We start from the raw sequence: 24,206 nt of genomic DNA on the forward strand, positions 1-24,206 counted from the left end.
GAGGGGCGGGGCGATGACGGGCGGGGTCAGGCTGTCAGCGGGCGGGAGTGGCGCGCGGTGTGGGCCGCCTGGGCCGGAAAGAGAGGGGAGGGAGGCGGGCGCGCGCGAGCTGGGCTGGAAGTCGGCCCAGCCGAGAGAGGGGAGGGGAAAATTCCTTTTTCTTTTCTTTTTCTAATTCTTTCCTTTTTCTTTTCTACTTTTTGAGTCATTTTGTTTCTTTTTCTCTTAACAAAAATTCTCTAAATGAACTTGGTGATAAATGTGGTCTATGTGAGGTGCTTCAAATCATTTTAAGTATATGCAAATGATTGGGTGACCTAGGGGTAGGGTTAGGGAGAAGAATAAAACTAAGGGGGGGAATTAGGGGGGGTTAGGGTTTCAAACCTGGGTTGGGATTTTGGGATGTTACAAAAGGGAAAAACAAATCAATCAAGAAAGTAAAGTGGATGACATGGTGATTTGTTTTACCGAGGTTCAGTTCCAAAGAACCTAGTCCCCGTTGAGGTGGTCACAAAGACCGGGTCTCTTTCAACCCTTTCCCTCTCTCAAATGGTCACTTAGACCGAGTGAGCTTTCTTCCTTGATTTCTCGGGTCACTTAGACCCCGCAAGGACCACCACACAATTGGTGTCTCTTGCTTTGCTTACAAGGCTTTGAGAGTAAGAATGAGAGAAAGAAGAAAGCCAACCAAGCAACAAAGAAACACAAGACGATCTTCTCGCAAGTCCTATGGCACACCGGACAGTCCGGTGAATTATAGCGGAGCGGCTCTTCTGAAACCCGAAGGTGGCAAGTTTGAAGTCGTACAGCCCTGGGCACCGGACACTGTCCGGTGCGCCAGACCAGTGTTCTCTTCGGTTTCTTTTACTCCTTTCTTTTGAACCCTAACTTGATCTTTTTATTAGTTTGTGTTGAACCTTTAGCACCTGTAGAATATATAATCTAGAGCAAACTAGTTAGTCCAATTATTTGTCTTGCACATTCAACCACCAAAATTATTTATAGGAAAAGCTTAAACCCTATTTCCCTTTCACACACCCGAGGTGCAACCCGTCGCATTAAAAGCAACGGAAGAGAAGAAAGATGAGTCTACATCAAGTAGGCTGCCTATCGACGCCTCCAAGCTCGACAACGAGGAGATGGCGCTCATCATCAAGAGCTTTTGCCAAATCCTCAAACAAAGGAGGGGGAAATACTACAAACCCCGCTCCAAGAGGGTGTGCTACAAATGTGGTAAGCTCGGTCATTTTATTGCTAAATGTTCTATGTCTAGTGACAGTGACAGGGGTGACGACAAGAGGGGGAAGAAGAAGGAGAAGAAGAAGTACTACAAGAATAAGGGCGGTGATGCCCATGTGTGTCAGGAATGGGACTCCGATGAGAGCTCCACCGACTCCTCCTCCAACGAGGATGCCGCCAACATCGCCGTCAACAAGGGCCTCCTCTTCCCCAACGTCGGCCACAAGTGCTTCATGGCAAAGGAAGGCAAAAAGAAGAAGATACAATCTAGAACCACCCCCAAGTATACTACATCTAGTGATGAGGGTAGTTCTAGTGAAGATGAAGATGATCTGCTTACCCTTTTTGTCAACCTTAACATGCAACAAAAAAATTAAATGAATTGATAGGTGCCATTCATGAGAAGGATGAACTCTTGGATAGCCAAGAGGAATTCCTTATTAAAGAAAATAAAAAGCATATTAAATTGAAGAATGCTTATGCTCAGGAAGTTGAGAAATGTGAAAATTTGTCTAAGGAGCTTAGCATTTGCCATGACACTATTTCAAACCTTAGAACTGAGAATGCTAGTTTAATTGCTCAGGTTGAAAAATTAAATGCTTGTAATGATTCAATTGCTAGTCTTAGAACTGAAAATGACAATTTAGTTTCTAAGATTAAAGAGCTAAATGTTGCAATGATTCTATTTCCTGTCTTAGAGATGAGAATGCCATATTACATGCTAAGATACATGAATTAAATGTTTGCAAACACTCTACATCTACTGTTGATCATGTTACTATTTGTACTAGATGTAGAAATGTTAATGTTGATGCCATAAATGATCACCTTGCTTTAATTAAACAACAAAATGATCATAAAGCACAATTAACTACTAAAATTAATGAGCAAGAAATTGAAAATGAAAAGTTTAAATTTGCTAGAAGCATGCTCTATAATGGGAGACGACCTGGCATTAAGGATTGCATTGGTTTCCAACAGGGAAGCAATGCCAAGCTTAATGCCCCTAAGAAATTGTCAAACTTTGTTAAGGGCAAAGCTCCCATGGTTCATGATAATGAGGGCTATATTTTATATCCTGCTAATTATCCTAAGCACAAAATTAGGAGAATTCATGCTAGGAAATCTCATTCTGTTTCTCACCATGCTTTTATGTATAAGAATGTGGCTTCTAGCTCTAGGCGATCAACCCATGTTAAATTGCCTAAAAAGAAAACTCCTACTGCATCAAATGAGCCTAACATTTCATTTAAGACTTTTGATGCATCATATATTTTAACTAACAAATCAGGCAAAGTAGTTGCCAAATATGTTGGGGGCAAACACAAGGGCTCTAAGACTTGTGTTTGGGTACCCACGGTGCTTGTTTCTAACGTGAAAGGACCCAAGACTGTTTGGGTACCTAAGAACAAGGCCTAATTTGTTTTGCAGGTTTATGCATCCGGGGGCTCAAGTTGGATAATTGATAGCGGGTGCACAAATCACATGACAGGGGAGAAAAAATGTTCTCATCCTACGAGAAAAACGAAGATCCCCAAAGAGCTATCACATTTGGGGATGGAAATCAAGGTTTGGTCAAAGGACCTGGTAAAATTGCTATATCACCTGACCATTCTATTTCCAATGTTTTTCTTGTAGATTCTTTAGATTACAATTTGCTTTCAGTTTCTCAATTATGCAAAATGGGCTACAACTGTCTTTTTACAGATGTAGATGTTACTGTCTTTAGAAGAAGTGATGATTCGGTAGCATTTAAGGGAGTGTTAGAGGGTCAGCTATATTTAGTCGATATTAATGAAAACACAGCTGAACTCAACACTTGTTTAATTGCTAAGACTAATATGGGTTGGCTCTGGCATCGCCGACTATCCCATGTTGGAATGAAGAATCTTCACAAGCTTCTAAAGGGAGAACACATTTTGGTACTAACAAATGTTCATTTTGAGAAATACAGGGTTTGTAGCGCATGTCAAGCAGGAAAGCAAGTTGGCGCCCATCATCCACACAAGATCATAATGACAACGGACAGGCCACTGGAACTACTCCACATGGATCTATTCGGCCCGATTGCTTACATAAGCATCGCACGGGAGTAAGTACTGTCTAGTAATTGTGGATGACTATTCTCGCTTCACTTGGGTATTCTTTTTGCAGGAAAAATCACAAACCCAAGAGAATTTGAAGGGATTCTTGAGACGGGCTCAAAATGAGTTCGGATTGAGAATCAAAAAGATAAGAAGCGACAACGGGACGGAGTTCAAGAACTCACAAATTGAAGGCTTCCTTGAGGATGAGGGCATCAAGCATGAGTTCTCTTCTCCCTACACACCTCAACAAAATGGTGTAGTGGAGAGAAAGAATAGAACTCTACTGGACATGGCAAGAACCATGCTTGATGAGTACAAGACACCGGATCGATGTTGGGCCGAGGCGATTAACACCGCCTGCTACTCCATCCATCGACTATATCTTCACTAATTCCTCAGGAAGACATCTTATGAACTCCTCATCGGTCAAAAGCCCAATGTTTCATATTTTAGAGTCTTTGGTAGCAAATGTTTTATTCTTGTTAAAAGAGGTAGAAAATCTAAATTTGCTCATAAGGTTGCAAAAGGCTTTTTACTAGGATATGACTCAAACACAAAGGCGTATAGAGTCTTCAACAAATCCACTGGATTAGTTGAGGTTTCGTGTGACATTGTGTTTGATGAGACTAAGTGGAGCAAGTTGATCTTGATGAACTAGATGATGAAGAGGCTCAGTGCGTCGCGCTAAGGAACATGTCCATTGGGGATGTGTGTCCTAAGGAATCCAAAGAGCCCACACAAGCACAAGATCAACCGTCATCTTCCAACCAAGCATCTCCACCAACTCAAGATGAGGAACAGGCTCAAGATGATGAAGATCAAGAGGAGGACAATGATCAAGGGGGAGATGAAGACAAGGAAGATGATCAAGAAACACAGGGACAAATACCACCATACTCAAGAGTCCACCAAGCAACGAGATCACCCCGTGAACTCCATTCTCGGTGACATTCATAAGCGGGTAACAACTAAATCTTGAGTTGCACATTCCTGTGAACATTACTCTTTTGTGTCCTCTATTGAGCCATACAGGGTGGACCGGTGGAGGATGCACTAAGAGATTCGGATTGGGTGCTGGCAATGCAAGAGGAACTCAACAACTTCACGAGGAATGAGGTATGATATTTAGTTCCACGTCCTAACCAAAATGTTGTAGGTATCAAGTGGGTTTTCCGCAACAAGCAAGATGAGCATGGTGTGGTGACAAAGAACAAAGCCCGACTTGTGGCCAAAGGTTATTCATAAGTCGAAGGTTTGGATTTCGATGAAACTTATGCACCCGTAGCTAGGCTTGAGTCAATTTGAATATTACTTGCCTATGCTACTTACCATGGCTTTAAGCTTTATCAAATGTACGTGAAAAGTGCCTTCCTCAATGGACCAATCAAGGAAGAGGTCTATGTTGAGCAACATCCTGGCTTTGAATATAGTAAGTACCCTAACCATGTTTATAAACTCTCAAAGGCGCTTTATGGGCTCAAGCAAGCCCCAAGAGCGTGGATTGAATGCCTGCGAGATTTCCTTAACACTAATGGCTTCAAAGTCGGTAAAGCCGATCCTACACTCTTTACTAAAACTATTACAAAAGATTTGTTTGTATGCCAAATTTATGTTGATGATATCATATTTGGGTCTACTAACAAATCTACTTGTGAAGAGTTTAGTAGGATTATGATTCAAAAATTTGAGATGTCTATGATGGGGGAGTTGAAGTATTTCCTAGGATTTCAAGTCAGGCAACTCCAAGATGGCACCTTCATTAGCCAAACAAAGTACATTCAAGACATACTTAACAAGTTTGGAATGAAGGATGCTAAGCCCATCAAGACACCCATGGGAACAAATGGGCATCTTGACCTCGACACGGGAGGTAAATCCGTAGATCAAAAGGTATACCAGTCGATGATAGGATCTTTACTCAATTTATGTGCATCTTGACCGGATATTATGCTTTTCGTATGCATGTGTGCATGGTTCCAAGTCGATCCTAAGGAAGTTCACCTTAGGGCCGTAAAGATAATCATGAGATACTTAGTATACACTCCTAAGTTTGGACTTTGGTACCCCAAGGGATCCACTTTTGATTTAATAGGATACTCAGATGCGGATTGGGCAGGGTGTAAAATTGATAGGAAGAGCACATCAGGGACTTGTCAGTTTCTGGGAAGATCCCTGGTGTCTTGGGCTTCAAAGAAACAAAACTCAGTAGCTCTTTCCACCGTCGAAGCCGAGTATATTACCGCAGGCCATTGTTGTGCGCAATTACTTTGGATGAGGCAAACCCTCAGGGACTATGGCTACAAATTGAGCAAAGTCCCTCTCCTATGTGATAATGAGAGTGCAATCTGCATGGCGGATAATCCCGTGACAACAGCCGCACTAAGCACATAGACATTCAGTATCACTTTTTGAGGGATCACCAACAAAGGGGGATATCGAGATTGCTTATGTTAGCACCAAAGAACAATTAGCCGATATCTTTACCAAGCCATTAGATGAGAAAACCTTTAGCAAACTTAGGAATGAGCTAAATATTCTTGATTCTCGGAATTTTGATTGAAACATTGCACACATGGCTCATTTATATATCTTTGATCATACCTCTTTCATGACTACGACTAATGTGTTTTCAAATGTATTTTTATGCTAAGTCGTAGATTGAAAGGGAAATGGAGTCTTCGCCGAAGACAGGGCTTCCACTCCACTCTACCGGTATCATTTATTCTTCATCGTTACTCACACCACTCTCCAATTGGTATAATATTTCACTCATATTTACTTGTACCAATGGGGGAGATAGTAAAAAAGGCTCTCAAAGTCTCTGTTTTTTGGCGATTAATGCCAAAGGGATGGAAGATATTAAGCCCAAAGCAAAAGGACCGCACCACCAACTTCAAAAAATGTTCGCAATGATGATTTATTTGGTTTTCACAAAAGTTTGTTTTTTCAATTGGTATCTTATGATAAGTAATTTCTTCAATTGGTATATTTTCAAAATTGGCATCTATATTACATACTTCCAATTGGTATCTATTAAAACCCTCTTGAAAACTAAGAGGAGAATTTCATTCAGGGGGAGTTTTGTTTAGTCAAAGAAAAAACATTTGAAACAGGGGGAGAAATTTCAAATCTTGAAAATGCTTCTTGCAATCTTACTCATATACCTTTGACTATTTGCAAAAGACTTTGAAAAGATTTTCCAAAAAGATTTGCAAAAACAAAACAAGTGGTGCAAATGTGGTCAGAAATGTTAAATAAAAGAAAGCAATCCATTCATATCTAGTGAAATTATAAATTGGTTTAATTCCAAGTAACCTATGCACTTAACTTATGCAAACTAGTTCATTTCTGCACTTTATATATTTGCTTTGGTTTGTGTTGGCATCAATCACCAAAAAAGGGGAGATTGAAAGGGAAATAGGGTTAACCTTTTCCCAGTATTAATTTTGGTGGTTGAATGCCCAACACAAATAATGGACTAACTAGTTTGCTCTAGAGTATATGATCCACATGTGCATAAAGGTTCAACACAAACCAATAAAAGATTGAATATAGGGTTCAAATTCAAAGGAGCAAAGAAACCGAGTGTGCTCTAGTCTAGCGCATCGGACAGTGTCCGGTGCACCAGGACCGTATAGAGTCCAACGAGCCACTCTCAGGTTTCTCCAGGCGCACTCCGCTAAAAATCACCGGACTGTCCGGTGCACCAGCGGAGTAACGGCTATCCAGCGCAACGGTCGACTGCAACGGCTCCTGACGAGCACTACAGTGCGCGGCAGAGTCAGAGCGCACTTGACACTTAACAATTCAATAAAGAAGACGTGGGACTGATTAGTGCAAACACAGGCGGCCCACAACGTCAAACGAATGAATCACAAACAGAGACCCGACTTTCCCGCGCTGAAGCCCCCATGCAACGGAGCCATGCGAGGATAAGTCGGCGGAGGTTACGTAAGGATAAACTCAAGAGGTTTACTATCTTTCCGCTATTTGTTGTTATCGTATCACATGTAATGCTCCACGGCCGAGTATATAAGGCCTAGGGGGCACCCCTTCAGAACGATCGACCCTATTCTGCTTAGCCACCCACAAACATTCTCTGTACCTTCTACCCAGAGAATCCTCTTGTAACCACGCTCATATACTCACCAGGACGTAGGGTGTTACGCACTTCTAAGCGGCCCGAACCTGCAAACCTTGTCCATCGTCTCTCGTGCGATCGGCACGAACCATTTTGCTACAGTCGTTGACACCGTCCTACTCCTAAAAGCACCTAGAGGGGCAACCCCGGGTGTGCGGTCGGACCCAAAACACCGACAGCTGGCGCGCCAGGTAGGGGGTGTGTCGACGATCCAAGCTAGCTCAATGGCCGTCACCTTCCATAGCAAGATTACCATGCGCCCCGGATCCACCTTCTGCTTCGGAACAATCTCATCCGTGGCGGACGAAGAAGGAATTCTACACCGCCTCGCGGATCTACCGGAACAGAAGTCTCCTCCAACAAACTCCGAGGATGCTGGGAAAGCACTACCTCCGGCTCTTCGGAACAAGATCGCCTCCGGGAAGGCTGGAGCTAGAAGCTCGCTGACCCGGAAGACTCCGCTGTCTACTTCCCCAACGAAAGAATGGACACGAGTCATAAGGAAGAAGGAGATCAGAGGGAGGCCAATCATTCTTCCCGTTCCTCCAACCTCAAAGGAGAACGGAAAGAAATCCGCCGCGGCAACAATGCCGTTCTACCCGGACATCCTCTTCATTGGGAGGGCAGAATCGCTCGCCGTCTCCGACGATGAACCGACTGCACCCGGAGAAGAACCGCCTCAGCGAGAGTCCCGCCGACGAAGGAACCGACGCAGGAACATCCGGCGACATCACGCAGCTGGAGAACGGGATCCGGAGCAGCCTGTCTCGCGAGACGAGGTCTCAGAGATGGGGGAAACTCCGGAAGAACGCGTCTTTAGGGAACGAAGGAACTCCCGACGACGAGATCGCCGTCGGACTCAGGAGCAAGCCGAGCAAGACGCAAGGCAACGACGCGAGAATCCGCTCTTCGGGCGCAACCTGAACCCCGACTTCGCCCGAGCTCTGAATACGCCGAGCGAAGTCGGAGGCGTTCTGGCCCGGATAGCTGACGGACTTCCTCGGACCCCCGACGCCGAGGGATACCGGCACCTGCTCACTCGGGCAGCCAATCATCTTCTACCGCTCGCCCATCCGCCGAACGATCTGCGACACGCCATCAACAGTCGCCGAGACGCGCGAAGCTCTATCAATGCTTCGCGCGAACGGCGGCACGAGAACGAAATTCGCCGCCGGGAGGAGTATGACCGAGATCATGGCTTCCCGACTCAAAGCCAGGCCACCCGAATTGAGTCAGCAACGGTTTCAACCGGTGGAACCTCCCGGGAACGGTCGAGAGACCGCCACCACCACTCCCCTCCCCGGGACAGGCGCCATCCTCGACGACAGGAGGACACGTGCGGAGTATCTGCTCTTACTCCGCGCCTTAGGGCCATCCAATGGCCTCCAAACTTCAAGGTATCCAACGTCGACAAATATGAACCTAAGCAGGACCCAGGGGGCTGGTTAGCCGTCTACACTACTGCCGCTCGGGCCGCCGGGGCATCTGAGGACGTCATGACCGCGTATCTGCCCATTGTCCTCGGGCAAGACGCACTGCAGTGGCTACGGCATCTACCCCGACACAGCATCGACGACTGGGGAGACTTCAGCCGACGTTTCATCGCCAACTTCCAATCTCTCTCCGACAAGCCGGCGCAACCATGGGACCTCAAATCCATCAAGCGCCGGGGGGATGAGACTCTCCGGTCATACCTTAAAAGGTTCCAGACCATGAGAAACCGCATCCCCGAGGTCACGGAGGCGGCCGTGATCGAGGACTTCTACAGAGGATCTAATGACTCGGCTTTCGTCCGAACCATACTACAAAAGGCGCCAACCACCTCCGAGGAGCTATTCCGGGAAGCCGACCTCTACATCACCGCTGACGAGCGGGCCCAGGACCTCATCGGAGGAACAAAACCCGTACCAGCGGCACCACGACGCGACGCGAACCAGCCGCCCGACAAGCGCTGGGAGAAGAGGCCTCGCGAGGAGGTACACGCCGCCGGACCACCCGCCTCTCGCGCCCGAGGAGGACCTCGCGGAGGCGAACGCACGCTGGACGACATCCTCGACGCCCAGTGCCCGTACCACAAGGACATGCGCCACACTCTCCGCAACTGCCGGGACTTCAAGCACTCCGTCGGGCATGGCCGACCCTTCCAACCTCTACCACCTCCTCCTCCGAGGGGAGGACCAGACGAACCACGACAACCCCATCGGCCGGAGGAAGGGGGAGGCGGAGCTTTCCCGCGCGTTGACAGGGAGGTCAACGTCATCTTCGGCGGACATGGGTCGCAGGAGAACAAGAGACAACAAAAGCTCAACGACCGCCAGATACTGGTGGCGACCACCGGCCCTCCCGCCCCGTACCGGTGGTCGGAGCACCCAATCACGTTCACCCGGGAGGATCAATGGCTCAACTTCGACCACCCAGGCAAATACCCACTCCTCGTCGATCCGGTGATCCGAGAGAGCCGGGTGAAGAAGGTGCTAGTGGACGGGGGGAGCAGCATCAACGTCACCTTCCCCCGCACACTTCAAGGCTTGGGGGTTCACCTCAAAGAGCTCCACGAGTCAGACACTCCTTTCTTCGGCATCGTGCCGACGGAAGGGGAGTATCCGCTGGGCCACATCTACATGCCGGTCACCTTCGGGACTCCGGATAATTACAGAACCGAGTTCCTGAGGTTCGAGGTGGCGAACTTCGACTGCGGGTACAACGCCATCGTCGGGAGGCCAGGGCTGGCCAAGTTCATGGCCATTCCACACTACACGTACATGATACTGAAGATGCCAGGACCACGAGGAATCATAACTGTACGCGCCGACTTCCAAGGCGCCGCAGAGTGTTTCCGAGTGGCCATCCAGGCGGCTCTTACCACCAAGCCATCAGCGATTTCTTCTACACCGGCGAACTCTAAGCCAGACGAAGACCTCGCCGTGCCGGCAAACGAAGCTCAGACCGCGACCTCTATGCGGCCAACTGAAGACACCAAGCGGATCAACCTGGGTTTCGCTGATGAGCGCAAGACGGCCATCATCAGCTCCAGTTTGAGTGACAAATAGGAAGGCGCGCTCGTCCAGTTCCTGCAAGATAACCGAGACGTATTCGCATGGCAACCTGCGGATATGCCGGGAGTCCCAAGAGAACTGGCCGAGCACAAATTGAAGGTCTATCCCCAGGCGAGGCCAATTCGGCAAAAGCTGCGTCGTTTCACGCCCGACAAGAGAGAGGCTATTCGTGCCGAGTTAGCTCGCTTGGTCACGGCCGGATTTATTAGAGAAGTATTACACCCCGAGTGGTTAGCCAACCCTGTTCTTGTACTCAAAAAGAATAAAGTGGATTGGCGCATGTGCGTCGACTATACCGATCTCAACAAACACTGTCCGAAGGATCCCTTCGGGCTCCCAAGGATAGATCAAGTGGTGGATTCCACCGCTGGATGTTCGATGCTGTCTTTCTTAGATTGCTATTCCGGGTATCATCAGATCAGTTTGGCAAAAGAAGACGAGGAAAAAACGGCATTTATCACCCCATTCGGTGCTTTCTGTTATACCTCCATGCCGTTTGGCCTCAAAAACGCTGGAGCGACTTATCAGAGAGCTATTCAAACATGCTTAGCTGATCACTGGGGCAAGCGTGTGGAAGCTTACGTGGACGATGTGGTGATCAAAACGGAGAATCCAGAAAACTTCATTAAGACTTACAGCTGGTTTTCAACAGTTTGAGAAGATATAGATGGAAGCTCAATCCTGAAAAATGTGTCTTCGGGGTACCAGCAGGGAAGTTACTCGGATTTATTGTCAGCCACCGGGGAATTGAAGCTAATCCAGATAAGATCGAAGCTATCATGAAGATGGAAGCTCCTCGGTCACAGAAGAAGGTTCAGCGACTCACCGGATGTATGGCAGCCCTGAGCAGATTCATATCCAGACTGGGAGAAAAAGGTCTGCCATTTTATAAACTGCTGAAAAAGGTGGATAAGTTTCAATGGACTTCAGAAGCACAAGAAGCTCTAGACGCACTGAAGAAATTCCTGACAACACCGCCAGTATTGAAACCGCCCCGGCGAGCTACGCCGACTCAGCCGGCTGAAGATCTGCTGTTATATATCTCTTGCACGACTCACGTGGTAAGCACTGCGTTGGTAGTCGAACGAGTGGAAGAAGGGCATGCCTACCCGGTTCAACACCCCGTCTATTTCATCAGTGAGGTTCTAGGCCCATCGAAGAAAAAGTATCCTCAAGTTCAGAAGCTATTGTATGCAGTACTTCTAACTGCCCGCAAGTTGCGTCACTACTTTGACGACCACAAAGTCATAGTAGTTACTGGTTTTCCAATAGGGGACATTCTTCACAACAAGGAAGCCGTTGGCCGAATAGCCAAATGGGCTTGCGAGTTGGGGTCCCATGATATCGAGTTCCGACCTCGCACTGCCATCAAAACTCAAGCACTGGTCGACTTCGTATCAGAATGGACAGAACAGCAAGTGCCGGATAATCCAGAAACCGCAGAAGTATGGCGAATGTATTTTGATGGCTCGCTGAAGCTGCAGGGAGCAGGAGCAGGAATTCTCTTCGCTGCACCGGGAGGCGAACACCTCAAGTACGCTCTCCAATTGCTATTCCCGGCCTCTAACAACGCAGCCGAGTATGAAGCCTTGATACACGGATTAAACATCGCCGTATCACTGGGTGTCAAGAGACTGATGGTATATGGGGATTCTCTGGTAGTCATCAGTCAGATAAACAAGGAATGGGATTGTTCGAATGATTCAATGGGGAGATACTGCGCTGCCGTCCGAAAGCTAGAAGATAAATTCGAAGGTCTGGAGTTTCATCATATAGAAAGAGATCGGAACACGGCGGCTGATATACTGTCGAAGCTCGGATCTGGTCGAGCTCAAGTCCCGCCCGGGGTCTTCGTGCAAGAAATCCTTCAGCCGAGCATCTCGATGGATCAAAGGGAAGAGTGCAACATCATAGACCAACCCGAGCCAGACTCTGATGACTGGAGGCAACCTATTATTAAGTATATAAAGAATGAAGAAGAGCCGGATGACAAGAACTCAGCAGAGCGCATTGCCAGACAATCAGCTCACTACACACTCATTGGGGAGGTATTATATCGGAGGGGCGCGTCAGGCGTCCTCATGAAGTGCGTTCTCCCGTCCACCGGGAAGCAACTTCTGGAGGAAGTCCATGCAGGGCAGTGCGGAATACATGCAGCATCCAGAACATTAGTTGGGAAGGTTTTCAGGTCGGGATTCTATTGGCCAACGGCGAAGAATGATGCAGCCGAGCTAGTTCAGAGATGCGAAGCTTGCCAGTACCTGTCAAAACAACAGCACCTGCCAGCACAGCAACTGCAAACCATACCAGTAACTTGGCCTTTTGCATGCTGGGGTTTGGATATGATTGGACCTTTCAAGAAAGCTCAAGGAGGATACACCCATGTATTGGTGGCAATTGACAAGTTCACTAAATGGATAGAGTTTCAGCCCATTGCCTCTTTAACCTCTGCTAAAGCCGTGGAATTCATACAGAGCATAATATTCAGGTTTGGGATACCAAACAGTATCATCACTGACTTGGGATCCAACTTTACCAGCTCAGAATTCTTTGACTTCTGCGAGCAGAAAAGCATTCAGATCAAGTATGCATCTGTAGCCCATCCGAGAGCCAATGGGCAGGTTGAGCGAGCCAACGGAATGATATTGGAGGCACTCAGAAAGAGGGTCTTTGATAAAAATGAAAAATTCGCAGGAAAATGGATAAGAGAATTGCCTTATGTTGTTTGGAGCTTGAGAACTCAACCTAGCCGGGCCCTACATGGAAACACTCCTTTTTTCATGGTCTATGGATCAGAAGCAGTGCTACCCGCTGATCTCAAGTTTGGGGCGCCAAGATTGATTTTCGAAAGCATAGCGGAAGCTGAGGCCACCAGGCTGGAAGATATCGATATACTTGAGGAAGAACGACTGAATGCAGTAATACAGTCAGCGCGATACCAGCAGACTTTAAGGCGCTATCACGATAAGGCTGTGCGGCAAAGGTTCTTTTCAGTAGGGGACCTCGTCCTCCGCCGAATTCTAACGGGGGAGGGACGACACAAGCTATCACCCTTATGGGAAGGACCCTTCATAGTGGCAGAGGTCACTCGACCCGGATCGTATCGTCTCACCCAGATGGATGGTACAGAAGTCGGGAACTCTTGGAACATAGAACACCTCAGAAAGTTTTACCCCTAGCTGTACTTCAAAACAGCTGGAGCGGCCATGTACTCTGTAAAGTGGAAATATGTCATCAATAAAGAGAAATTTCAAAGATACTTGATTCATGATTGACCTGCATTCTTACTTAACTCGGGGTGACCACTATGCCCTGCAAACGGAGCAATCGGCTTAAGTCGGCAACGACTTAAGGCGGTGTAACATGCTCACGCTTACTTAACTCGGGGTGACCACTATGCCCTACAAACGGAGCAATCGGCTTAAGTCGGCAACGACTTAAGGCGGTGTAACATGCTCACGCTTACTTAACTCGGGGTGACCACTATGCCCTACAAACGGAGCAATCGGCTTAAGTCGGCAACGACTTAAGGCGGTGCAACATGCTCACGCTTACCTAATTCAGGGTGACCACTATGCCCTACAAACGGAGCAATCGGCTTAAGTCGGCAACGACTTAAGGCGGTGCAACACGCTCACGATTACTTAACTCAGGGGTGACCACTATGCCCTACTAACGGAATTTACCGGCTAAAAGTAATTGATGGTTTAAACCAGTATAACATACTCACGCTTATGCAGTTCAAGGGATGATCTCCATATCCCACAAACAGACCTCATAATTATCACGTAGCATACCACAAACTTGCAAACTAATAAATTCTGATACGATAGGAAAGGAATCATAACATTCGAGTGATAAGCTGATGTCCTCTAAATAAATACTCGCTCATGCTAACTGCGTGCTCAGAGCACGCGAACTGTTTCTTTATCTTCCAATGTCTCTTTCAGGAACGACTGACGAAGAAGGGCGATTCGAAGAATCAGGGGCAGCAACCACATCGGCTCTTATATCCTCGGGGACAACCACGCCAGGTCTTCTCATCAAGATTCGTCCCGCCCGAATGGCCTTGTCCAGGGCCTTATCGCGCTGGGTTTTGAAAGTGACAGCAGCCTCTTCAGCAACTTTAACAGCCTGCTGAGCAGTTTCCAACTCCCGGGCAATGGTTTTCTTGGAAGCTCGGAGTTCCTTGATGGAGGCATCCTTTGCTGATAGCAACTGTGTAAGGCGGGCCACTTCATCCGAAGATTATTGAAGTTGACGGCGCTGATTGTCAAGTTCCTCCATCGTAAAGCGGTGGCTCCTCTCCAAGATGGTCAGCGAATTACTGGAATCCCGGTACAGTCTGTCCAAGTTGTCGCGAGAAGCAGCAAGGCTACGTTTCTCTTCCTACAAGCAAAAATCAAGCTCATTCAGAATCCAAGATCGTGATAAGGCGAAGCACAGGTTCGTAAGCTACCTTCTCAGAGTTAAGCTGAGCATGAAGAGAAGAACTCAGAGCGTTAGCGTCATCCAAAGCCGCAGAGACCTGATTCAACTCGATCTGACTTTGAGAATACTTCTCCTCGAAGTCAGCGCATCGTTGAGTCATCTCGGCTTGGTCTTGAGAATGTTTTTCTTCAAGAACTATGATCTGCCGAGTCATCCCTATCAAGAAGTATTCAAACAAAGCGATATGAGAAGGTAAAACCACCTACGGACAAGAGTAAAGAAGAAGAAGAAAGGACACTGACCAGCATTGATGGCCTCCAACTCAGATACACGACGGCGAAGCAACACTGGATTCCAACACTCGAGAGATGATGCCACTTCTGGGGTAGAAGCACCCTGTGATTTCAGTTGACTGACCAATCCATTCACCAAAGCCTGACGAGAAGAACAGATGAGTATAATGACAGCAATTCATGCAACATAGAGATCAAATTAAAGCACGGCACAGCACCTGGAGGTTGGAAAAGAACGAAGAGATCCCCAGGTCAGGAGAAATCAGCTGGTAATCAGGTATCAGACCACCACCCGAGGCAGCTCGTAGTAGGCCAGCAGGAACAAGCTCAGTACATTCAGCAGAGTTCAACTTCAGACCAGTGGGGATGCTGCCCTCCAAAGCGACCTCCTGATCTGAAGTTCGAGCCATCGTCATGCCGCCAGAATGTGGAGGTGAACCCACATGAACATCCATAGAAGTGCAGGAGGGAGACCCCACTCGGACACCCTCGGGGGCTGGGTTAAGGTCGGCACTGCCCACTTGAGCCGGGTTACCCCCGGCGACACCCTCGGGGGCTGGGAAGTGGCCTACACTCTTCACCTGAGTTGAGTCCTCCCCGGCGACACCCTCGGGGGCTGGGCACATGTCAGCACCATTCAAAGGATCCAAGCTCTCTGCCGTGACCACCTCCAAGGTCGACGGACCTTCAGCTGTTTCCACAGGATCAGGACGGTCCAAGTCATTATCCCGGCCTTCAAGATCGCGCTCTAAGGTCGACGAGGCACGGGACGACCTCAACCCTGCATCTGGCACGGCCGCGCAAATTTCTGTTGCATCAACGTCTGCAGGTTCCAACAGCAAGTTCTCAGGGACCATATCCTCTAGAGCTTGATCAAAATTGGTCATGGACAGTTCTTGCAGACCAATAAGAGCAGACAAGGCAGGAGAAGGAACCCCACTACTACCACCGCTAGCAACGAGCTGCCGACTGTTTTTCCGAATTAATGGAGTTTCATTCTCTTCTTCCTCATCTTCCACAGCAGTAGCGCAAACAGCATCCTCGTTAGGGTCAGCAACAGGCGGAGCACACCCATTGGGATCAACGTCAGCTAGACCAGTTGCAGTCATTTCTTCAACAGTAGGAGCTAAGGTGCTGGCGTCCTCATCAAAGCTAGACACTCGCCGGAGGCGTCTTCTTTTCCTTTTCTGCTCATCAGCAGAAGGCTCGGGCTGACTGGTTCGGCTAGGACGCCTCGGGCGAGCATTGACAGGTTTCGAGACACCCAAGGTCGCATCAACCTCCGGAGGCGGCACCACTGCCAGTGTACCATCAGGAACAGTATCAGACGAATCCTCAGCTAGCAGATCGAGCATGTCATTTATGTCTGCGTCACTAGGGTTCAGGGGAACCTCAAAATAAATCTGTCGCTCATCATCAGGTATCTCCCCGAGCGAAGCAACTAAGGAGCGGACATCTTCAGCAGAAGGTCGAACTCTAAGACCCAAATTGCTATCTGTCGCGGGCGGATTGGACACAAAAAGAGTGAAATCTTTGGGAGAAGGCAGATTCCAAGCCGAGTATGCCACTGGAGCTCCAACGTTTGAAACCTTACCCCTGAGAATCATCTCGAGTCGGCTCACCAAATCAACAGAAGGAATTCTCCTATTAGTAACTCGAGTTGGGTCGGCCAGCCCTCGGTAAAGATATGCTGGATAGGCCCTGTCCTTCAGCGGCTGAATGTTTTTGAAAACAAAATCTGTGACCACAGCTTCGGCAGTCAGACCTCTCTCTTTCAGTAATCCAACCTCAGTAAGCAACACGCCTGCCTCGGCTACTTCTTGGTCCGTGGGAGATTCAGTCCAACTCGGAGTGCGAACGTCTGCCTGTCTCCCTGAGCGAGGAGGAAGAGAGTTTCCATAATTGTCCATTATAAACCACTCCAGACGCCAGCCTTTAATGCTATCCTTGAGGGGTATCTCGAGATACTCGGTCTTCCGCCCCCGGCGCATCTCTAAACTGGCACCTCCGACCAATTGATGTTGCCCCCCGGCCATCCCAGGACGGCAGTGATACAAATATTTCCATAAGCCAAAATGCGGCAGCACGCCAAGAAAAGCTTCGCAAAGGTGAACGAAAATAGAGATTTGGAGAATGGAGTTAGGGTTTAAGTGAGTCAGGTTGATGTGATAAAAATCAAGGATTCCACGGAAAAAAGGAGATATGGGAAGGCCGAGGCCGCGAAGAAGGAAAGGAGTATAGACCACTGATTCGTGGGTATCTTCGGTTGGGACAGTAGTCCCATGGCAAGAACGCCAAGAACAGAGTTCCCGTGGAGGGAGAACCCCGGCGGAAACAAGGCGGAGAAGCTCAACTTCAGAAATCACAGACATGTGGTTACCTGCGAAGGGTAACTGACTGTTGGGATCGATGGCGGGGATCATTGCAGCAGACGAGTTCGTGGTTTTCCTCTTGGGTGCCATTCTTGCTTCTCGCTAGCAAAACAGAGTGGGAGGCGAGTGGCAGAGAAGATTCGGATGCGGAAATGCAAGAACTAGGGCACGGAAAGCAAAGGCGGCTGAAAGCGCGACACTTAAGGGATATTCTTGAGCCAGATACCTTTTGAAAAAGTGCCCAGTCATCAACCAGCGGTCATCTCCGAAATCTCAGCACGCCACGTGGATATCTAACAGTTATTTCCAAGAAAGCCGATGTGCCACCTCATCACTCGGCCATTTTCCTCAAAGAAACTTGAAGAAGTTGGCTATCACTCGGCGTTACCTCTAAAACGCCGACCATAGGTTCAATCGCTCGGCGTCACTTCTAAAATGCCGACGCTGACTTTCAACCACTCGGCGCTGTCTCTAAAACGCCGACCATGTGTTCAATCGCTCGGCATTGCTTCTAAAATGCCGACGCCGACATTGAATCACTCGGCGCTGCCTCTAAAACGCCGACCACGTGTTCAATCGCTTGGCATTACTTCTAAAATGCCGACGCCGACTTTCAACCACTCGGCGCTGTCTCTAAAACGCCGACCATGTGTTCAATCGCTCGGCATTGCTTCTAAAATGCCGACGCCGACATTGAATCACTCGGCGCTGCCTCTAAAACGCCGACCACGTGTTCAATCGCTCGGCATTGCTTCTAAAAATGCCGACGCCGACTTTCAACCACTCGGCGCTGCCTCTAAAACGCCGACCACATGTTCAATCGCTTGGCATTACTTCTAAAATGCCGACGCCGACTTTCAACCACTCGGCGCTGTCTCTAAAACGCCGACCATGTGTTCAATCGCTCGGCATTGCTTCTAAAATGCCGACGCCGACATTGAACCACTCGGCGCTGTCTCTAAAACGCCGACCATGTGTTCAATCGCTTGGCATTGCTTCTAAAATGCCGACGCCGACATTCAATCACTCGGCGCTGCCTCTACAACGCCGACCACGTGTTCACATGCCCAGCATTACTTCTAAAATGCTGATGCCGGTATTCTATCACTCGGCGTTATTTCCAAAATGCTGGTCTTGTGTTCGATTGCTCAGTGTTACTTCTAAAACGCTGGTGTCAATCTTCACAACTGCTCGACGTTATTTCTACTACATCAAAAGAATCGATTCAACATTTAGCAAAACCAGTGAAGAGTCATCGAAAAGAGGAAATAAACGTCAACTTTCATTGCAGGGAAGTTAACAAGTTACAAACCAACTCTTTATGAGTTGATACTTCCCTAATTCTACTCTACACTACTACTACTACTGAACTACATTATACTACTACTACTACTGAACTACACTATACTACTACTACTACTAAATTACACTAATTACTACTACATTATATACTAAACTATACTAAAATCTAAAAGGACCAGTGGCACCTAGCCACTGGCCCTGCCCCTGCCGCCACCGCCGCCCCGGGTGCTGCCCCTGCTGCTGCCCCTGGTGCTGTCTCCGCTGCCGCCGCTGCCGCCCTTGGTGCCGCCTCTGCCGTCGCCGTCGCCCCCGCCACCGCTGCCGCCGTCGTCGTCATCGTCGTCGTCGTCGTCGTCGTCGTCTTCACCCTCCTCGCCGCCGTCCGAGTCCTCCTCATCCGAGGAGTACTCCGACTCATCCGAGCCTTCGAGCCCGGAGCGCTCGACGGCCCGGATGTATGTCCAGACCTCCGCGGCTATCCCCTGGGAGTCGTCCGAGTCATCGGACGACGCCGGGGGAGAGACGGGAGCCGGAGACCCCTCGGGCTCGGAGGAGAACTCCTCTTCCGAGTACTCCGAGTCGCCAAACTCCTCTGATGGAGGAGTCGGCTCACGCTTACGCTTGTTGTTCTTGCCCATGGTTGAGAGCTTTGGGAGAGAAGAAGGAGAAGAGGCAGTAAGAAGCAACGAAGAGATGCGAAGAAACCAGAGGAGCAAAAGGGTTATTTATAGAAGGGAAAGGCAACCGCTCACTTCTAACCGCGGTCACTGAACAGTCGCAAGGCATTCAATAAGCACTTCCACCCACCCGAAGACACGTCAGGCGGCGGACGTCGTTTCATGCAACACTACACCCATTGGGACTCCAGTCAACAGCGCAAAGGATATGATTACACTAGCCGTCCCATCGCATTACTACTCAGAGGCAACCAGGCTAAAACACTCAGCGTACCAAGCCATCTCTTGCCCACACCCATTGGGGGGGGGGACGCCCAGGAATTATCAGTATATTTTTCAAACGGTCACATCCGTGCAGGGCGTGCAGTGAATACCTCAAGACAAAAATGAGATATCAACAAGAGTTAGAGGGAAGCCAAATATAGCCAGTGGAGTGCAAAATATGGTCGACAGAAATGACTTGAAGACTAGACAGAGAACGTCCATCAAATGTCCAATCAGTCACAGAGCAAATAAATTACACTACCTAGCGAGATATGGATGGATTGCGAACTCGGCTGCAAAAGACAAAAAAACATGCTGACCTCTGAAGCATAAAAACTGATGACATAGCGCGGATGACATCATGCCAATTTTTTACAAGCAGAATGGATAATTCTCAGCAAAAGGACACAGAAGGAAGACCTTCGAGTGGATTATCCTCAAAAATCCACTTGAAGGTCGGGGGCTACACCCATTGGGTGCACCTTCGGTGCACCCCATGGATTGTCATTCTAAATCAATATAATGCCGACCTCTAAGGCATAGAACAAGATTGGAAGGGTCAATCCTCAACTGAGATACAGGAACGCGAATGGAGATAATCTTTGGAGAAGACCTTTGAGTAGATTATCTTGTAAAATCTACTCAAAGGTCGGGGGCTACACCCATTGGGTGCACCTCCGGTGCACCCAATGAAGTCCAGAGTCTTACAATCCAAAATGCCGACCTCTAAGGCACAAGCACAAAACCAGACTTTGGTCGAACGAGTGATCAGAGTCAGAGAAAACAGCAGGAAGTCATTTTCCGGACCTTGGATCTTTGAGTTGATTACCTCTAAATTAACTCAAAGATCGGGGGCTTGTGGGGGATAGATATCCCCTGGGTCCACTAAAGAAGTAAAAGGCCTCACGAAAAGCCCAAAGGCCCAAATAATTCGTGAGGTCATTCTTTCGTGGGCCTAGGGAAAGACAACCAATAAAGAAGACGTGGGACTGATTAGTGCAAACACAGGCGGCCCACAACGTCAAACGAATGAATCACAAACAGAGACCCGACTTTCCCGCGCTGAAGCCCCCATGCAACGGAGCCATGCGAGGATAAGTCGGCGGAGGTTACGTAAGGATAAACTCAAGAGGTTTACTATCTTTCCGCTATTTGTTGTTATCGTATCACATGTAATGCTCCACGGCCGAGTATATAAGGCCTAGGGGGCACCCCTTCAGAACGATCGACCCTATTCTGCTTAGCCACCCACAAACATTCTCTGTACCTTCTACCCAGAGAATCCTCTTGTAACCACGCTCATATACTCACCAGGACGTAGGGTGTTACGCACTTCTAAGCGGCCCGAACCTGCAAACCTTGTCCATCGTCTCTCGTGCGATCGGCACGAACCATTTTGCTACAGTCGTTGACACCGTCCTACTCCTAAAAGCACCTAGAGGGGCAACCCCGGGTGTGCGGTCGGACCCAAAACACCGACAGCGGCAGAGTCAGAGCGCACTTGACACTTAACAGTGCCTGTCCAGTGTGGCACCGGACTGTCTGGTGCCACTAGAAGACAAAGCCTCCAACGGTCGACAGCTCCCAAACCCTAATGGTTAGGTGACGTGGCTGGCGCACCGGACTGTTCGGTGCGCCCATCGACAGCAGCCACCCCCAACGGCTTGTTGGTGGTTGAGGGCTATAAATACCCCCCAACCATCACCACTCCAAGCATCCAAGTTTCTAGCACTTCACATTCAATACAAGAGCTAGTGCATTCACTCCAAGACACATTTCCAAAAGATCAAAGCCTCTCCAAGTCTAGAATTCGTTCCAACCACCTAGTGACTTGAGAGAGAGTTTGCTCGTGTTCTTTTGCACTCTTGTTGCTTGGATCGCTTTCTTCCTTCCTCATTCTTGTTCCCAAGTGAATTGTAATCAAAGTAAGATACACCAAGTGTGTGGTGGTCCTTGTGGGGTCTAAGTGACCCGTTTGATAAAGGAGAAAGCTCACTTGGTCTAGGTGACCGTTTGAGAGAGGGAAAGGGTTGAAACAGACCCGGTCTTTGTGACCACCTCAACGGGGACTAGGTTCTTTGGAACCGAACCTCAGTAAAACAAATCACCGTGTTCATCTGCTTTATTTCTTAGTTGATTTGTTTTCCTCTCTCTTTCGGACTCAAATTCATTTCTAACGCTAACCCCGGCTTGTAGTGTGTGACTAAGTTTATAATTTTCAGATTCTGCCTATTCTATGTGATAACGAGAGTGCAATCCGCATGGCGGATTATCCCATTGAACACAGCCGCACTAAGCACATAGACATCCGGTATCACTTTTTGAGAGATCACCAACAAAAGGGGGATATCGAAATTGCTTATGTTAGCACACATAACCAATTAGCTGATATCTTTACCAAGCCACTAGATGAGAAAACTTTTAGCAAACTTAGGAATGAGCTAAATATACTTGATTCTCGAAACTTTGATTGAAACATTGCACACATAGCTCATGTATATACCCTTTATCATGTCTCTTTCATTTGGTGCAAATGCATATTTCTTATTCTTCTTGTGCCAAAGCTAAGACTAATGTGCCTTCAAGTATATTTCTATGGTTAGTCCTAGATTGAAAGGAAAATGGAGTATCCGGCAAAGGCAAGGCTTCCACTCCAACTCTGACGGTATCATTTATCCTTTGTCGTTACTCCTGTAACTCTCAATTGGTATGACCCTTCATTCATATTTCATTTACCAATGGGGAGAAAGTATTAGGAGTAAGAATGAAGGGCTCTCAAGTTCTCTGTTTTTGGCGATTATTGCCAAAGGGGGAGAAAGTATTAAGCCCAAAGCAAAAGGACTGCACCACCACCATTTTAAAAATTTCACAAACGTTTATTTCAATTAGTATTTGAGTTTATTTCAATTGGTATTTGAGTTAGGCTCAAAATGAATTTTCAAATAGTATCTAATTTTCAATTGATATGAAAAAGTAAGATTTCAATTGGTATCTCATTTGGTATTTCAAAATTGTTTTTCAAATTGGTATCTATTTCAAAACCCTCTTGAAAGCTAAGGGGAGAATTCATTAGGGGGAGCTATTATTTAATCAAAGGAAAAGCATTTCAAATAAGGTGGGAATTTCAAATCTTAAAATGCTTCTTGCAATCATTCCTATACCTTTGACTATTTGCTAAAGATTTTGAAAAGATTTTTTCCAAAAGAATTGCAAAAATAAACATGTGGTGCAAATGTGGTCCAAAATGTTAAATAAGGAAAAAGCAATCCATTCATTCTTAGTTATATGTATAAAATATTTCAATTAGTTTAATTCCAAGTAACCTATGCACATCTATTTCAATTGCAAACTAGTTACATTTCTGCACTCTATATTTACTTTGGTTTGTGTTAGCATCAATCACCAAAAAGGGGAGATTGAAAGGGAAATAGGGTTAACTATTTCCTATAATCGATTTTGGTGGTTGACATCCAACACAAACCACATGGACTAACTAGTTTGTCTAGATATCATCTATTACAGGTGCATAAGATTCAATACAAACCAAGAAAGAAATCCAGTTAGGGACACAATCAAAAATGGAGCAAAGAAGTTAAGTGTGCTGATTTTTGGCGCACCGGACATTGTCCGGTGCCCAAGGCCGTACAGCTTCAAACAAGTCACTCTCGGGTTTTTGCCAGGTGTGCTCCGCTATAATTCACCGGACTGTCCGGTGAGCCAGCGGAGCAACGACTCCCTGCGTGCCAACGGTCGACTGTGCAGAGCTACAATGGTGAACAGTGCCTCAGCAGAAGTCAAAGCGCAGAAGTTAGAGGGCACCGGACTGTTTGGTGCGGCACCAGACTGTCTGGTGCAGCAAGACGACAAGCGTCTCCAACGGTCAACTGCTGCGAACCCTAACGGTTGCGCTGACGTGGCGCGCATCGGATAGTGCACAGTGGCTGTCCGGTGGCGCACCGGCGCCAGCAGCCTTTGCCAACGGCTAGGAAGTGGTTGGGGGCTATAAATACCCCCAGCCACCTAATTCATTGGCATCCAAGTTTTCTGAACATTCCATTCATTGCAAGAGCAAAAGACTTCACTCCAAGACACATTCAATAGATCAAATCCTTTCCAAGCCTCCAAATCAACTCAATTCCATTAGGGACTTGAGAGAGGGTGTTTTGTGTTCTTTTGTTGCTCTTGTTGCTTGGATTGGCCTTTTCTTTTCCCATCCTTATTCTCAAGTGCTTTGTAAGCAAAGAAAGAGACATCAAGTGTGTGGTGGTCCTTGCGGGGTCTTAGTGACCCGTGTGATTAAGGAAAAGGCTCACTCGGTCTAAGTGACCGTTTGAGAGAGAGGGA

The 24,206-nt window shown here is 47.7% G+C and overlaps 1 pseudogene; it reads left to right on the forward strand.

Moving 5' to 3' along the window:
* The first annotated feature begins 23,379 nt into the window (after positions 1 to 23,379).
* On the forward strand, positions 23,380 to 23,967 carry LOC109940022 (uncharacterized; annotated as a pseudogene).
* Positions 23,968 to 24,206: the final 239 nt, after the last annotated feature.

Source organism: Zea mays, chromosome 5, assembly GCF_902167145.1.
Source record: "Zea mays cultivar B73 chromosome 5, Zm-B73-REFERENCE-NAM-5.0, whole genome shotgun sequence".
Classification (NCBI taxonomy): Eukaryota; Viridiplantae; Streptophyta; class Magnoliopsida; order Poales; family Poaceae; genus Zea; species Zea mays.